The 4303-nt window shown below is 42.5% G+C and overlaps 1 pseudogene; it reads left to right on the top strand.

The window, feature by feature from the left end:
- The first annotated feature begins 708 nt into the window (after positions 1-708).
- LOC118892525 lies at positions 709-1565 on the top strand (annotated as a pseudogene).
- The last annotated feature ends 2738 nt before the right edge of the window (positions 1566-4303 follow it).

The raw sequence follows: 4303 nt of genomic DNA on the forward strand, positions 1-4303 counted from the left end.
TTATAAGAAGATGGTCTTGGGACTTCCCTAGTGGCACAGTGATTAAGAATCCGCCTGCCAATGCAGGGGACACAGGTTCGATCCCTGGTCCAGGAAGATCCCACATGCCACAGAGCAACTAAGCCCGTGCGCCACAACTACCGAGCCTGCGCTCTAGAGCCTGTGAGCCACAACTACTGAGCCCACGGGCCACAACTACTGAAACCCGCGTGCCTAGAGCCCGTGCTCCGCCACTGCAATGTGAAGCCCGCGCACCGCAACGAAGACCCAACGCAGCCAAAAAATAAATTAAAAAAAGATGGTCTTGTGAAAGCAGTGGCAAGTAGTGAGAACACCATGTGACAATGAAGACAGAGATTGGAGTTATGTGGCTGCAAGCCAAGGAACACCAAAGATTGGTAGCAAACCACCAGAAGCTAGGGAGAGGCGAGGAGGGATTCCCCTACAGGTTTCAGGGGGAACAGGGCCCTGCCTGACACCTTAATTTCAGACTTCTGACCTCCAGAACTGTGTACAATAAATTTCGGTGGTTCTAAGCCACCTAGTTTGTGGTACGATGTTGACAGTGCTAGAAAACTAACACATAATTATTTTTATATAATAATACTACTATTTTACAATGATAGAAAAGAAAGAGTACCATAAATAAGACCCCTACCTCTATCAATTTCAAAAAACTTTGAGTTCTTTGCCACATCTACCGTGAGAATGAAGACCATCCTAAGCAACTGGACTGTTGATATCCCAGAAAATGTCAACATCACTCTGAAGGGATGCACAGTTATTGTGAAGGGTCCCAGAGGAACCCTGGGGAGGAACTTTAATTACATCAATGTAGACCCAGTCTCCTTGGAAAGAAAAAGAGAGGCTCTGGGTTGATAAATGGTGTCTTAGTCAGTTCAGGCTGCTCTAACAGAATCCCATAAATTGAGTGGCTTATAAACAACAGAAATTTATTTCCCACAGTTCTGGAGGCTGGAAAGTCCAAGATCAAGGTCCTGGCAGATTCAGTTTCTGGTGAGGACCTACTTCCTGGTTCATAGATATAAAGTCACTAATCCCATTCATGAGGACTCCACCTCTCAAAGGCCCCACCTCCAAATACTACCACACTGGGAATTAGGTTTCAACATATGAATTTGAGAGGAACACAAACATTCAGTCTATAGCAGTGTGGAAATAGAAAGGAACTGGCTACATTTCAAACCATCTGTAGTTCATATACAGAACATGATCAAGAGCAAGATACTGGGCTTCCATCACAAGATGAGGTATGTATATTCTCACTTACCCATCAATGTTGTTATTCAGTAAAATGGGTCTCTTACTGAAATAGAATTTGTTGGGTGAAAAATACATTCGTAGGATTCGGATGAGGCCAAGGCATTGCTTGTTCAGTATTTCAAGCCCAGAAAGATGAGTTAAATCTTGAAGGAAATGATGACTTCATATCAAATTTAGCTGCTTTGATTCACTCACAACGGTTAAAAGCAAGGATATCAGAAACATTTTGGATGGTACATGTTTCTGAAAAAGGAACAGTTCAGCAGGCTGATAAGATCTAAGAGTTGTCCAGCTATGGAAACCACAGGATGCTGGATGATTCCTAAGACCTATTTGTGAAATTTTAAACATGCAATAAGAGCCCTCTATTGATCTGGGGCTTTTTTCAGAGAGAGAGAGAGAGAGAGAGAGCGCTAGCTAGGTCATTTGGCAGTATTACGATCTACGATCCACGATCCACGATCCTTAAAAAAAAAATCTAGCAATTTCATGTTATAATGTAGAAAACTATAATTATGATAGAGCTCAAAATTCCCCCAAGGGCATGATGGGAAACAAGTGGTGTCCTGTACAACTGCTGTTTCCTTACACTGGACCCAGCTCCTTAAACCCAGAGGTTCTCAAACTCTTGTGTGAGAACCCTCTTAGTGATCTCTGCATTTCCTCCCTCCCTTCCCTTTCCTCCTACTTCCTCTTGCTCCATTAAAAAAAAACACCAAAAACCAAAAACTCTATAAAACTACCAAACTAGATTTATGAAAACACTGCTACCCTTTAGATGGGACACCAATGATAAAACTGATTTATTTTTAATGTGATATTTCTGTGTTTTTTTGGCAAACTATAAAATAACTCAAACACACAAGAATTCAGACTGTCAGCCACTTGGAAGACATTCCCAACCTCCAGCCATCCCTGGGGGGCATCTTGAGAATTGCTGTGATAATTACCTGGTGCAGTGGTTTTTAACTCTGGTTGCACATGAAAATCTCCTGGGAAGCTTTAAAAGCCTTCTCACTCTAGATCAATTAAGTGAGACACTCTAGGAATGGGGCCTAGGCATAACGAATTTGTAAAAGACCCTCAGGTAATTCTAACATGCAGCCAGGGTTGAGTAAAAGTGGGTTAATGTCATGTTTCTTTACTGTTGGAGTCGGAACTCTGATAAAGAGAGGCAGAGGTGAGCACCCATCTCTGCCACTTACTGCCCTCTGCTTTTTATCTGGTTGGAGTTATATAAAGCCTAAGTGGAACTAAGACTAAGCCTGGTAATTGTCATGGCAATAACCTAGATTTTCCTATCAAATCCAATCTTATTTTGGATGGGAGACACAGAAGTGACTCTAGTGAAGTTAAAATATTTCTGTCCCTATTTAGAATATTCAGCATTGAATTCAACAGTTTTCCCATACAATTTCAAACACTAAAACTTTTTAAAAGTTTGATTCTCACCTGAATCAAAAAAATTTATCATTAATTGTAAAGGGTGCTTGATCACAGAGAGTTATCTAGGCAATCAGCATCATATATAGCCTTTAATGCCTCCTGTCTGCTGACTGTGAGTTCTGCATATTGATCACAAATTTGCCAATTTCTCTGCTTATGCTTCATCATTCCCTTCTTTTTATTTTTTTTTTCATTTTTTATTTTTATTTATTTTTTATTTTTTTCACACACACACCATCACTCCCTTCTTTGATTGAATATAAAATAAGCAGGATTTGAAAAATCATAGAGCTGGGAGGGACGTGTGGAAACCATTTTATCTCGTCTTCTGAGTTTACAATTGGATGCCTAATCCACTAAGAGAGTCAGGCTACTGATTTCGGACGCGGCAGCTTGCAGCAAGCAATAGTAGGAAGCAAGATCTTAGTTCCCGGACTGGAAGTCCTAAACACTGGACCACAGGGGCCAGCAGCTAAGGCCTAGGTCCCTAGTTCTTACCTTCCTTGTCAAGAAAGAATTCAGGCAAGGAGGCAGAAGGTAAAGAGAAAAGTAAAAAGTTTATTGGAAAAACAAAGCACACGCGGAAAGACGCACGGGCGAACCGAGAGAGAGCTGTGCCTTTGGGAAGTTTAAGTCCTTTATAAGGGGGCAGTCTTCTGGGTCTTTTTCTTCTTTTTGGCCAATCATATTGTTTTGACCCTAGGGCTAATTTGCTTCTGGACCCTCCCCTGGGTGCGCACACACCCCTAAGTTAAGATGGATCCCACCGCAAAGGCCTCTGGGAGGAGATAGCAGGACTTACTATGGTCTGGCATCTCCTCACATTTTGACCCTGTGAAGCTTTTTGCGCATGCGTAGTGTCTCCCTTGCCCTAAGGATGGGAAGTGTGTGACCTCTTGATCCTTTAATAGGGTTTAGTCCCACCCTGTCCCTGCCATAAAATGCCCAATGTCCGGTTATTTACCCTATTCCTGTTGCTGGTTTTTATATCGAGGTGCAGGTCTTGAAATATACACAGGAGTCCGGTCATAAATATGTAGTCCTGGAGTCCATTTATCTCTTGCTTCAGGAAATGTAAACAGGGGCTGGTAATGAATGTCCAGCCTGGAGCTCATCTTCTTCTCTCCCCAGGAGGTGTGAACAGGAGGTCAGTTGTAAATGTCTAGCCTGGAGCCCATCTATCTCTTGCCTCACTACCAAGGTCTTTTGTTAAATTAATGAATGCTGTAGCATGGAGGATGGCCACATCCTTCTAACTGGCTCCCTCGTTCCTGCCCACCCCCGCCTTTTCTCCACACTGTGGTCAGAGTGATCATTCTAAATACAAATCCAATCAAGTCACTCCCTTCTTGCTTAACATTCTTCAATGACTCTGCATTTGCCTCAGGTGCAAATTCAAACTCCTTAGCCTCACTTACAATCATCTGTAAAGTGATCTGACCCTGTTTCCCTCTGCAGAGTCATCTCCTAGAGCTCACTCTAAATTGCAGTCAGACCAGGGTTCTCAGTGATCTAAATGCGCTTCTCCAAATGTGCCCTATATGCCACCACACATTTGCACATGCTGTTCTTT

This window comes from Balaenoptera musculus, chromosome 3, assembly GCF_009873245.2.
Source record: "Balaenoptera musculus isolate JJ_BM4_2016_0621 chromosome 3, mBalMus1.pri.v3, whole genome shotgun sequence".
Classification (NCBI taxonomy): domain Eukaryota; kingdom Metazoa; phylum Chordata; class Mammalia; order Artiodactyla; family Balaenopteridae; genus Balaenoptera; species Balaenoptera musculus.